Source organism: Jaculus jaculus, chromosome 10, assembly GCF_020740685.1.
Source record: "Jaculus jaculus isolate mJacJac1 chromosome 10, mJacJac1.mat.Y.cur, whole genome shotgun sequence".
NCBI lineage: Eukaryota > Metazoa > Chordata > Mammalia > Rodentia > Dipodidae > Jaculus > Jaculus jaculus.
In genome coordinates, this window is record NC_059111.1 from 41,419,826 (window position 1) to 41,434,093 (window position 14,268).

General features: G+C 40.3%; 1 protein-coding gene across 5 annotated transcripts in view; it reads right to left on the reverse strand.

Moving 5' to 3' along the window:
• Cilk1 (ciliogenesis associated kinase 1) overlaps window positions 1-14,268 on the reverse strand; it is a 99,670-nt gene that overhangs the window by 60,340 nt on the left and 25,062 nt on the right. Inside the window, exon 1 of one of the 5 annotated variants that reach the window (XM_045160168.1) lies at window positions 4,720-4,790. The exons of 1 other annotated variant lie outside the window; for it this stretch is intronic. The gene's annotated coding sequence lies outside the window, so the exon portion shown is untranslated. Of the gene's footprint in view, window positions 1-4,719; window positions 4,791-14,268 lie in introns of those variants that run through there. 3 more of the 5 variants (XM_045160169.1, XM_004660497.2, XM_045160170.1) reach the window with 3 other exon arrangements.

A 14,268-nucleotide genomic window follows, 5' to 3' on the forward strand; every position in this document is an offset into this window, starting at 1 on the left:
ATGAAAAGAGTCCCTTCCTTCCACTTGGCTCCCAGAGCTGCTTGCTGCCTTCCAGCGTAGACTGAAGACCAGCGTCAATTGAAGACTAGCAACTCCTCAGGAAGCTTACAGGCCTTCAGTGCTGGATTGGGACTGCTGAGGCATCTAACCACGTGGACTGAGCAGCTACCAGGTTCCTTGATTCTTGGGCCTGCAACTGCTACTGAACTACCGAAAGCTAATCCAATAAATTCCCTTTTTAATTTAATTCATTCTAGTAGTTCTATTACTTTAGAGAACCCTGACTAATACAGATAGTGGTACCAGAGGAGTGGGATGGGTGCTAAACACCTTTGTGTCTTTGGCCTTTTGGAACTGATTTTCAAGAGGAATGTGGATGGATCTGAAACTTTGGCCAAGGCTGCAGTGCTATAAATACAGCTTGATGGATTGTTCTGGTCAGAGTTGAAAGACCTGAATGCAGCTTACTGCATTCATAGTTCTTACATAGTTCTTAAACTATGGACTGTGAGGTTTGGCTTGTGAGGTTGAGAAAGAGCTTTGCTTGGACTGGGCTAGAAGCGGTTTATGTGAGAGGCTTGCTGTTGTGCCTGAGTCCTGAGACTTTGTGCAGTGCTGCATTGCATAGAAACGGACTGGTATGACCAGAGGGATATGGCACAGAAAGAAATCTTTTGGCCAAACTGCTGCCTGTTCAGCTTCAATAGAGACATTACAACCACTGAGATTGGGCCAGCTGACCTGCACTGGGACAACAGAAAGAATGCAGTCTCTGAAGGGGCCAGAATGCTGAAGGAGTATCCTGTTCTTCAAAGTCTGCTTTATTAACCCCCTCCAATTAATGAATTGGCACCCCACCTGGTATTATGGAGTATAAGAAATGCAGGAAAGAGATGATCATTGAATTTGCAACAAGGTCTTGTGTTTTGGGAATGGCCAAGGGCAGTGTGAAGTAGGTTTGCTGGATGCCTGCATGGAGATGCTGCTAAGGAGAGCTGTTGGCCCCAGAAGAAGTTTTCCAGGACTGTGAATAGCCTAGCTGGAGGGGTGGAATTGGAACTCCAGAGACTTTTGCTGGTTAGAATTATGGGACTTGGAGATTTTTCACTGGCTAGAGTTGAGGGACTTGGAGCAACAGAGTTTGATGTTTGCCCTGGTTGTTGGACATGGAGCTACAGAGTTTAATGTTTGCCCTGGTTGTTTTAAATCTTGTACTGGTTGACTATTGCTTTGCTATGCCGAATGCCATCTTTTGCAATGTGAATGTGCAATCTGTGCCGTTAAGGGTTTTGGGGGAAGTTTTTGGTATTATGGCTCAGTTAAAAGACCTTAAACTATGGAGAATTTCTAAAGTTGGACTGAGCTGGGTGTGGTGGCGCATGCCTTTAATCCCAGCACTTCGGGAGGCAGAGAGGTAGGAGGATCACCATGAGTTCAAGGGCATCCTGAGATGACATAGTGAATTTCAGGTCAGCCTGGGCTAGAGTGAGACCCTACCTCAAAAAACCAAAAAAATAAAATAAAATAAAATAAAGTTGGACTGAGTGCATTGTATTTTATATCATGTATGGCTATCAGTATATGGAGTCTGGGGTGGAATATGGTGGTCTGATTCAGATATTCCCCATAAACTTATAGGTATTCTGAATACTAGGTTTCCCAGCTGATGGCAACTGGAAATTAATGCCTCCTGGAGGCAGTGTACTGTTGGGGGTAGGCTTATGGGTATTATAGCCAGTTTCCCATTGCCAGTGTTTGGCAAACTCTTCTGTTCCTGTTGTCCAACTTGATATTGGCCAGAAGGTAATGTTTCACTGTCTGCTCATACTATCATTTTCCCCTGTCATCATTGAGCCTTACCTCAAGTCTACAAGCCAAAATAAACCCTTTAGTCCTACAGGTGCTCTTGGTTGGGTGATTTCTGCCAGCAATGTGAACCTGACTTCAACACTATGTTTGACAAGTAATGAAATGAATCAGCTCTAAATCAGTGCTTTTCTGGGAAAACTGCATAACGATGGTGGATTAAAAACTGCTGAACTAAGAATCTACACTAAGTACTCCATGTTCTGTGCACTTTAGCTACAATTGGCAGTGTAAACATACAAAAACCACAAAACATTAAAGTTACATCCTACAGAGAGAGAAACTATATGTGCATTATTGTTCTTCTAGAAGCTAAACAAAGAATTTGTAACTCGAGGCCTTCATAGCTGGTGCGCTCCTTTTAATGCTACCCAGTGTTTTTATTTTATTTTATTTTTTTTTTGTTTTTCAAGGTAGGGTTTCACTCTATCTAGCCCAGGCTGACCTGGAATTCACTCTGTAGTCTCAGGCTGGCCTTGAACTCACAGTGAGCCTCTTACCACTGCTTCCTAAATACTGGGATAAAAGGCATGTGCCACCACGCCCGGCCCAGTGTTTTTGTTTCTTTTGGTTTTTCAAGGTAGAGTCTCACTGTAGCCCAGGTTGACCTGGTATTCACTGTATAGTCTCAGGGTGGCCTCAAACTCACTTTGATTCTCCTATCTCATCCTCCCAAGTGCCAGGATTAAAGGTGTGCACCCAAGGCCACCCTGAGACTACAGAGTGAATTCCAGGTCAGCCTGGGCTACAGTGAGACCCTACCTCAAAAAAATTAAATTAAAAAAAAGAGTGCCCAGCAATATTTATTTATTTATATAATTGAGTCATTCAGTCAGTGTATAATAAAGAAACTATATAACTTACGTGACTGCAATACCTCTAGGCAAACATTAATAGCATGTAAATATGTAACCAAAAACAAGAAAGGGGCTATAGAGATGGCTTAGCAGTTAAGGTACTTGAATGCAAAGCTTAAGGATCCAGATTCAATTCCCCAGTACCCACATAAGCCAGATGCACAAGGTGGTGAATGCATCTGGAGTTTGTTTGCAGTGGCTAAAAGCCCTGGCATGCCCATTCATTCTCCTCCCTCCCCCCGTTCTCTCTCTTAAATAAATAAATAAAATAATTTATAAACAAGAATGGTATACTTTAAAAATAATACGATGTTGCATATTCAGCTCTAAATGTGACATCTATATCACCCTCTTCAACATTCAGAGAAATCTGTAAGAGCTAGAGCAGTTGTGTGTACACTGATAAGTTGTCCATGCTCTCGTAAATAATCCCTAACACATGCACAGGTAAGTAACAAACAAACAATCTTTACCACACTCTAGCATATAAAAGAATGTCTAGGCACCTCAGGCTTGGGCTTCTGGACACTTAGAAATTAAGCTGCAGTTGAGCTGGAAGCCTCCTCCCTTTGACTACCTGTCATGATGCTAGGAAAGGGCTATGCAGCCTGTTAGAGGAGAAAAGTCATAAATGGTCATAACCAGTCAACTAGTAAAAATCTGTTATAGGGAAAACCAACTGTTCTCTGATTGGATGAGGCCTGCTCCATGAGAAAAAATTCATGCCTGGTACAGAAAACCCAATCAGGCTATTTAGCCATTTGGATATATGATACCCTACAAATTACCCTCTAAATATTTGTGTCTGTGCCCATATAGTAATGCTACTCTCACTTTTGTTGTCGTTTTTTTTTTTTTTTTGAGGTAGAGTCTCACTCTAGCCCAGGCTAACCTGGAATTCACTATGTAGTCTCAGGGTATCCTCAAATTCACTGCGATCCTCCTACCGCTGTTTCCCAAGTGCTGGGATTAAAGGCGTGCACCAACATGCCCAGCCCTACTACTCTCACTTTTGGCTAGAGAAGCTTCTCTTTGCAGATGGTGGTGATCACTAGGGAGACTCAACTCATCAAAGTTCTGAGAAGTAGTGACAATAGAGTGTTCAGCACTAAATGAGACATCTCTATCATACCCTCCAAGGCTCAGAGATCAGGTGGAAGAGCTGGAGGAAAAACATGTAAGATCCAAAGGAAAGGGAGGAGTACTTTGGAATACTGTCTTCCAGACACAAAGTGGTGGTTGTGGTATTCATGACCTCACAGTGGCTGACACTACCTACATAAGACTTGCATAATAGGAGGAAAAAAATTATGACATAAAAATAGAAGAGAGACAAGTTGGAAAGAAGGATTCAGGAGGGGGAAGAGGAAGGGTGGTGAGAGGGGATTATGATCATGGTATATTGGTTATATGTATGGAAGTTATAATAAAAAGCTAAAAAAAAAAAAAGAAAAGAAAAGAAAAGAAAATTGAGTTACTCCTTTTTCCAAAAATCCTGTATAGCCTCAGGTTAGGGGGCATTTTGTTTCTTGAAGCCCTTCAGGATCAGACACCTTACAGTTTCTTTCTACTGTAGATGTTTGTACTGTACTTTGGTAAGAGCATGACCTTACTGTTAGAAAATAAGTACAGCCTAAAGGATTTACAGAGAAAGGACCATGATATATGTGATTTACAGCTGCCTCTTTTTTTCTTTCTTCTTTTTTTGTTTTTTTGAGGTAGGGTCTTGCTCTAACCCAGGCTGGCCTGGATTTCACTATGTAGCCTCAGGGTAGTCTCAAGCTCACAGCGAGCCTCTTACCCCTGCCTCATGAGTGCTGAGATTAAAGGTGTGTACCACCGTATCTGGCTACAGCTGCTTCTTGAGTTATGTTCTGTAAAGCCACTATAAGTTAATTGATGAGTTGAAAATAGCCAGTCTATCAAACATCATAGCTCAGCCTTGCTTAAACATGTTCAAAGCCCATCAACCTACAGTTGGACAAAAATCATTTACCATGCCTACTGTTTATAAAAATGTGGAAGATCTGTTTTCTTCTTCTTCCTTCTTCTTCTTCCTCCTCCTCCCCTTCCTCCTTTGTCTTCTTCTTCTTCAAGGTAGCATCTCACTCTAGCTGAAGCGGACTTGGATCTCACTCTGTAGCTCCAGGCCGGCCTTGAACTCACAGTGGTTCTCCTACCTCAGCCTTCTGAAAGCTGAGATTAAAAGTGTGTGCCACTGTTGCAGTCAGGATCTCATTGCTGGCAGAAATCACCCAACCAAGAGCAGCTTGTGGGGAAAAAAATGGTTTATTTTGGCTTACAGACTCAAGCTCCATAATGGCAAGGAAAATGACATGAGCAAGGGATGGATATCACACCCTCACCAATATCAGGTGGACAATAGGAGAGTGTGCCAAACACTAGCAAGGGGATACTGGTTATAGTACCCATAAGCCCACTCCCAACAATGAACTGTCTCCAGGAGACATTAATTCCCAAATCTCCCATCAGCTGGGTTATTGAGTTTGCAGTGTGGAATTGTGTTTTGGAAATGGCCATGGGCAATGTGAAGCAGGTTTGCTGGATAGGACCACGAGAAGGCTGCTAAGGAGAGCTGCCGTCCCTGATGAAGTTTTCCAGGATTGTGAGTAGCCAAGCTGGGGGGCCCTTACTGCAGAAAGCAAAGCCTACTAGAACTTGGCCTTAGAATTTCTAGTCTCTGGCATTGAAGAAAAATAAATTTCTATTGCTTAAGACACCCAGTCTACGATATCTTGTTATGGTAGCCTGAGCAAAGTAAGTAGGGAATATGATTATTTTTTCTATTCATCTTGCACCTTTCTGAAATTTGAAATTATAATCTCAAGGTGTAAACAAAGTCTCCTCAAAATGGTGAAAGGAGAGAATTTTTTAAAAGATACACATCATTCAACATTTTCAACAAAATGTTACCTTAAAACATACAATGTAGATTTATTTAATATTAACTTATTCAGAAGACACAAGTCAATCATTAAGACATGTGGATCTTAGCCGGGCGTGATGGTGCATGCCTTTAATCCCAGCATTTGGGAGGCAGATGTAGGAGGATTGCCATGAGTTCGAGGCCACCCTAAGACTCCAAAGTGGTGAATTCCAGGTCAGCCTGGGCCAGAGTGAGACCCTACCTCAAAAAAAAAAAAAAAAAAAAAAAAAAAAAAAAAAAAAAGACATGTGGTTCTTGACATATGATCACCATACTGTGTAGATTTAGGATTTGCCTCAACATAACAAAAGCACCTAAAGCACAACAAACTTTCTTTTTCTCCTTCTTCATATTTGTCTTCTTATGAAATACATAATTTTATAGCATCCGTAATCTCTTTGTCAGTATATTAAACCATTACTGTATGGTATCTTCCTGAAAAAAGAAGTCACTGGAACTTTGATTTGTAAAATATATCTAACTAATAAACTACATTAAAAAAAATTTAAGGGCTGGAGATGGCTTAGCAGTTAAGCGCTTGCCTGTGAAGCCTAAGGACCCCGGTTCGAGGCTCTATTCCCCAGGACTCATGTTCGCCAGATGCACGCATCTATAGTTCGTTTGCAGTGGTTAGAGGCTCTGGCATGCCCATTCTCTCTCTCTCTCTCTCTATCTGCCTGTTTCTCTGTCTGTCACTCTCAAATAGATCTTAATTGCTTTGCATGTGTTTGTGTGTGTTATGCACGAGAATGCATGCATTGTGTGCAGAGGCTAGAGGACAACTTGGGTGACACCCTCAGGAATATTGTGAAGCACTTTTGAGACAGGGTCTCTCACTGATCCTCCTGGAGCTCACTGATTTGACTAGAATAACTAGCTAGCAAGCCCTAGGTCCTCCTGTCTCCACATCCCCAGTACCAGGATTATAGGTATATGCTACCATGTTTGGCATTTATATGGGTACTTGGGACTTTGGTCAGGTGCTCGTGTTGGATAGGCAAATACTTATGCACAGAGCCATCTCCCTGCTAAAAAGCCATTTCCAGAGATGGCTGAGTAGGAAAGGCGCTTGCCTGTGAAATCTAAGGACCCAGGTAATCTAGTTGCACAGGGTAGTGCATGTGTTTGGAGTTCTGTTGCAGTGGCTAGAGGCCCTGGGCACTCTTTCTCTCTCTCTTAAATAAATGAACAAATAAAATTTATTTTTTAAAAGCCATTTCTAGACTTCTGGGTAAGATGGCAGCATAATAGCCATACCAAAGCAATCCAGGGAAGAAAATAAACAGAAACACAGCAAAATACACTCTTCTAATGAACAGTGAAGATGTATAAGTTATTATCAACCATAGTACAGAAGGAGGAGAGACCAAGATCTTACAGAAAGGAGATCTTACAGAAACTGGCCAGAATCCCACGGAGGCACCAGCAGCCTGATTTGCACACCTGCCTGGTTTGCAGTGCAGAACAGCAGCAGCAGAAACAAAGGGGGAGATTTTCCACTCACATCAGCCTCCTCACAAAGTAAAGAAACCTGAAGGAGGATAGCAAAGACCAGATGAGCACCTGCTGAAGGAGAATACAAATGGGACAAGCCGAACAGTTCTGGTACAACCAGGCTGAAATCCTGGCTCTGAAGAATAAGATCAATTAAATTAAAAAAAAAAAAAAGAACTCTATAGAAAAATCTCACCAGTAGAATGGATGAAAGAGATAACAGAATATCTAAACTAGAAGACCAGGTGGCAGAGCTAATACAGTCCAACAAAGAGAAAGACAAGCTATTAGCCAAGTGTGAATGGGAATTTCAAGATATCCGGGATACTACGAAAAGATCAAACATAAGAATTCAGGGTATAACAGAAGGGGAGGAATTTCAATCCAGAGGCATAGTAGGTGTTTTCAAAAAAAATCATAGAAAATTTTCCTCAAATTGGGAAAGAAATGTCAATGCAGATATAAGAAGCTTTAGAACACCAAACAGACAAAATCTAGAAAGAACTCTCCTTGCCATGTTATAATTAAACTACAAAACACACAAACCAAAGAAAACATATTGAAAGCAGTTAGAAAGAAGTAAGTGACCTACAAAGGCAAGCCCATCACAATAACTGCAGAGTACTCAACACAAACTTTAAAAGCCAGAAGGGCTTGGTATGAAAGATAACAACTGTCAACCAAGATTATTTTATCCTGCAAAGCTATCTATCCAAATTGATGGAGAAATATAGACATTCCATAACAAAAACAGGCTAAAGGAGCCAGGCGTGGTGGCGCACGCCTTTAATCCCAGCACTCGGGAGGCAGAGGTAGGAGGATCACCGTGAGTTCGAGGCCACCCTGAGACTACATAGTGAATTCCAGGTCAGCCTGGGCTAGAGTGAGACCCTACCTCGAAAAACAAAAACAAAAACAAACAAACAAAAAAAACAGGCTAAAGGAATTTTTGACAACTAAACCAGCTCTACAGAAAATACTTGAAGGAATTTTTAATGCCAAAGACAAAGCTAAACACACGCAGGAGGAAACAGGAAAAAATAAACCACCCTCAAATAACAGTTAAAACAAACAAGTAAAGGGAAAACAGGAAACACTACAAAATAAGAAAAATGGTGAGCATAAATGGATACCTTTCAATAATAACTCTTAATAGCAATGGCCTCAATGTACCATCCAAAAGACACAGGCTTGCAGAGTGGGTTAAAAGGCAGGATCCTGCCATTTGTTACCTCCAGGAAACTCATCTCTCAATAAAAAGACACTGGCTTAGGGTGAAAGGATGGAGAATGGTATTTCAAGCAAATGGGCCTAGGAAACAAGCAGGGGCTGCTATCCTAATATCTGACAGGTTAAACTTCAAATCAACATTTGTGAAGAAAGATAAAGAAAGTCATTTTATACTGATTAAAGGAACACTTCAGCAGGAGGACATTATAATTCCAAACATATATGCACCTAACACGGAGTTCCCCATCAAACAAAAACTATTAGACTTAAGGTCACAGATAACATCAAGTGTAGCTGTAGTGGGAGACTTTAATACCCCACTCTCTTCAATTGGCAGGTCATCCCACCAAAAAATAAACAGAGAGACATCCATATTAAATGATGCCATGGAACAAATGGACATAACAGATATCTAGAGAATATTCTGTCCAAATGCTGCAGAATATACATTTTTCTCAGCAGAACATGGAACATTCTCTAAAATAGACCATATAGTAGGACACAAAGCAAATCTCCAAATTACAGGAAAATTGAAATAATCCCTTGTACTCTATCTAATCACAATGAGATTAAACTGCAATTCAGCAACAAGAAAAGCTACAGAGCATACAGAAATTCATGGAGACTGCACAGTACACTATTGAAAGATCAGTGGGTTATTGAAGAAATCAAAAAGGAAATCAATAAATTCAAAGAATCAAATGATGATGATAATATAACATACCAAAACCTTTGGGACACAATGAAGGCAGTTCTAAGAGGAAAATTTATACTTCTAAGTGGCTATATTAAGAAATTAGAGGGTCCTAGCTACAGATGATTGGGCTTCTGTGTGAGAAGGAAAAAAATTAGTAGCAGAGACCAGTAAGTTAAAAAAAAAGAAGAGATATAAAGGGAAGAGAAAGGAAGGGAGGAGGGTACTTAATAGGTTGGTATTGTATATATGTAAGTAGAAGAATAGATTAACGGGGGTGAAAAGGCCCAAAGTGAGGTCAGGGGAAGAGATTGAGTAAAGGAAAGGTTGAGGGAGGGATAATCAAAATCTAAGAGGATGCAAAATAAATCATATGAAATCCTCCGGTTTCGGACAAAGGAACACTCAGGAGCCATAGATCGTTGTTAGAAAATATTCAGTGCCAGGGATGGGATACCTTCCAGTGAGTTGTTGGTCAGGAAGGTCCCTGATGCCCCCAAAACATTATAAGCCATTGCCGAGGCCCTTGGTTTCCCACCAGGAATCGATGGTAAGACCCTATTGCTGAAGACTCCACGTACATGGGCTGCAAGGCCACTGAAAAATCCTGCTGGAACTGAGCTGATAACCTCCTCCATGTAGACCATCTGACAGAAAGCTGGAAGAAGCTATTCTACATGGAGTTCAATGGGAGAAAGAGATACCACCAGTGAAGATATTCAACAGTGGACACTGCAAGCCTTATAATTGGCCAGCCAGCCCAAATGAGCCAATGGGTGCAACAGTGGCACATCTGTCATGGTGGAAACCAACTGCTCTCCAATTGGACTGGAGGTCCACTCCATGGGGGAGAATACATCCCCGATACTGAAAACTTAAAACAGGGGTAGTCATGACCCCTAGGGGTCATCTGCTGATGTCTGGATAAGTGTATATACTATGCTTATCAAACTGCCCAGTAAGCACTTCTCTTAATATTTATACCCTTATATTAATACTACTCTCACTTTGGGTAGAGATGACTCAGAAGGTATCATAGTGCTGGAAAGAAGTGACTGGAGTACTAATAACTCAAATCACACCTTCCAAGGCTCAGGGTCTAATGCAGAAGAGGTGGCAGAAAGAATGTAACAGCCAAAGGAAGGGTAGGACTCTTTACAACATGCTCCTCCAGACACAAAATGGCCTGCATATCCATGACCTCACTGTGCCTGACACTACCTACCCAAGACCATCATAAGAGGAGGAAAACATCATGACATCAAAATAAAAGAGAGACTGATTGAGATGGGGAAGGGATATGACGGAGAATGGAATTTCAAAGGGGAAAGTTGTAGGGTAGGGAGCGTACTACCATGAGATATTTTTTATAATCATGGAAAATGTTAATAAAAATGAGAAAAAATAAACAAAATAAATTTAAAAAATAAAGGAAACTAGAGTTCACAAATAAACAATTTAATGTTCCACCTTAAGGCCTTGGAAAAAGAAGAACAAGGAAAACCAAAACGCAGTAGATGAGAAGAAATCATAAAGATCAGGGCAGAAATTAATGAAATAGAAACCAAGAAAACAATCCAAAGAGTCAGTGAAACAAAGAGTTGCTTCTTTGAAAGGATAAACAAGATTGATTAGCCCTTAGCAAATTTGAACAGAAGAAAGAGAAAAGAGACAAAAATTAATAAAAGTAGAGATGAAAAAGGCACAGGAAAATGTTAATAAAAATTAAAAAAAAAAGAAAAAAAAAAAGAAAAAGGCACAATTACAACAGATACCAAATAAATTCAGAAAATTATAAGGAAATACTTTAAGAATATATATTCCTATAAATTTGAAAATCTGAAAGAAATAGATGATTTCCTTGATTCATATGACCTACCAAAATTAAATCAAGATAAGATAAACCATTTAAGTAGAACTATAACAAGTACAGAGATTCAAGCGGTTATAAAAAGTCTCCCAACTAGAAAAAGCCCAGGTCCACATGGATTCACTAGTGAATTTTACCAGACCTTCATGGAAGAACTAACACCATTGCTTCTCAAACTTTCCCATGAAATAGATTTTTGGAAGGAATTCTACCCAACTTCTTCTATGAAGCCAGTATCACCCTCATACCAAAACCAGGCAAAAACAGAACAAAAAAAAAGTAAATTATAGACCAATCTCCCTCATGAACATAGATGCAGACGTTCTGAACAAAATATTGGCAAACAGAATACAAGAATATATCAGAAAGATTATTCACCCTGATCAAGTTAGCTTTATCCCAGGGATACAGGGATGGTTCAACATATACAAATCAATAAATCATTATATAAATGGTCTGAAGGACAAAAATCACATGATCATCTCAATAGGTGACAAAAAGGCATTTGACAAAATCCAACATCCTTTCATGGTAAAAGTATTACAGAAACTGGAACTATAAGGAACATATCTCCACATAATAAAATCTATTTATGACAAGTCTACAGCCAACATAATACTAAATGGTAAAAAACTCAAAGCTTTTCCACTAAATTCAGGAACAAAACAAAGGTGTCCACTGTCCATCCGTTTTTCTGCAAATTTCATAACTTCATTTTTCTTTATCGCTGAGTAGAACTCCATTGTATAAATGTGCCATATCTTCATTATCCACTTTCCAGTTGAGGGACATCTAGGCTGGTTCCATTTCCCAGCTATTATAAATTGAGCAGCAATAAACATGGCTGAGCACATACTTCTAAGGAAATGAGATGAGTTCTTAGGATATATGCCTAGGAGTGCTATAGCTGGGTCATATGGTAGATCAATCTTTAGCTGTTTTAGGAACCTCCACACTGATTTCCACAATGGCTGGACCAGATTGCATTTTCACCAACAGTGTAGAAGGGTTCCTCTTTTTCCACATCCCCATCAACATTTATGATCATTTGTTTTCATGATGGTAGCCAATTTGACAGGAGTGAGATGGAATCTCAATGTAGTTTTAATCTGCATTTCCCTGATGAATAGTGTAAGACACTATTGCTGAAGACATCACATGCTTGAGCAGCAAAGTCACTGAGAAATCAAGCTGGTGCTGAGCAGAAAACCTTCTCCCTGTAGCCCAGCAAAAAGTTGGGAAAAAGCTGCACTGTATGCAGTCTTATGGGAGACAGAAGTCATCAGCGGTGAAAACAGTGGACAATGGAAACCTCAAGTTTGTCCAGACAGGCCAAATGTCTGAACAAGTGCAATAGTGGCATGTCTGCTATGGGGGAAATCAACGGCTCTCTAATTGGACTGAAGGCCTACTCTATGGGAGGGAATACGTACCTAATCAAAAGCCTATGGCAGGAGAGGTCATGAGCCTTAGGGGTATAAAGCCTGCTCCTGTCTGGATAAATGCACATATTACTCTCACTAAATTGCCTTGAAATCACTACACCTAATGTTCATACTCATATATTAATGTTACTCTCATTTCTGGTTAGAGAAGCTTCTCTTTTCAGATGGCCATGACTACTGGGATGGCCCAAAAGGCAACATAGTGCTGAAAAGAAGGGATGGAGGAGTGTCCAGCACTGAAACATCTCACAACCCCCAAGGCTCAGGGTCCACTGCAGAAGAGGTGGCGGAAAGAATAGAAGAGCCAAAGGAAAGGTACCATTCCCTACATACAACTGTCCAGACAGAATTTGGCCTCAATATCAAAGACCTCACAGTGCCCACACAAGACCCTTATAATAGGAGAAAAAGATGATGACATCAAATTAAAAGAGAGACTAATGGACAGAGAGAGGGGATATGATGGAGAACAGAGCTATGAAGGAGAAAGTGGGGGAAGGGAGGGGAGGAGAGGGAAGGGAAATACCAGGGTTTGTTGTCTGTATGTATAGAAGCTGTCAATAAAAATATTTTAAAAAAACTTCAAATACCTTCCACAGCCTCCCCTCCCGTAGCCACCAGCAACCAGCTGAGACCTGGGGAAGGGAATTCAGCTACACAGTACCCAGTGCCAGTGATCAGAGCAGTAACCCATTGACCCAGCCAGCCTACCTGAGCAGAGAAAGTGCAGAGAAAGGGACCCAAGCAGGCACACAGCATAACTGAGACCACAGCCATCCCAAAAGGTAACAGGGCTTACACGAGGTCAGTACCCACCAAAAAAAGGCCTGGTTTATAGGCCTGCACTGGAAGTACTAATTACACCTTCCGTGTCAGGGTAAATTATGTGTTAAATCTGATGATGGTTAGATTTGCCATTCTTAAATAAGCTATATTTTGGAGTTGTCATTTGTTGCTTCCTAACTTTGTGTCTTTATCTCTTACACTGTCATTCATGGGTGCGGGGTCTCACTCTTGCCAAAAGTTGACCTAGAACCCTTGAGAGACCAGAAATTTCAGCTTCCCAGTTGACATGACTAAGGGTGTGTGGCAACACACAACCTTAAGGACTTTGACTTTGTTAGATGATCTGTTTGTTTTAATACCCACTCTTATATAAATACTCCTTGATGGTTTTGGTTGAATGTGTATACTGTTCAGTTGAATTTTAGAATTTGCCATTGTTTTACTGCACCTAGCTTACTAGAATACTTGCATAGCAGGCAAACTCAACTCCTAGGATCATTTTTGTTTTTACTCTGAGTGTCATTTAAGAGTCACACCTGGCACCTAGAGCTCCTACCCAGAAGATATGTGATGTCAGATTTACACATCTAAGAATACTGCAGATACTTAGAAAACCCAGGAATCAAATTAACCCAAGATACAAAAATCTCTATAACACAAGAAATGCACACAAAAAAAATCAAGACACTATAATTCCATCATCAAATTCATCAGAAATGACCTCCTGTGAGACTTTATTTAGATGAAATTTCTGAGAAAGATTTCAAAAGAATTATAACTATGTTCAAAGAAATAAAAGGAATCAATGAAGACACAGGAAACCAATTTAATGAAATAAGGTCAATACAAGACATGAGTAAGGAAATAGAATTACTGAAGGAAAACCAGTCAGAAATACTAACAATGAAAAAAAAAGTAAGTCAAATAAAAATCTCTGTAGAAAGTCTCACCAGTAGAATGGATGAAGGAGAGAACAAAATATCTAAACGAGAAGACCAAGTGGCAGATCTTATACAGTCCAACAAAGAGAAAGACAAGCTAATAGGAAGGAATGGGTAGAAATTTCAAGATATTTAGAA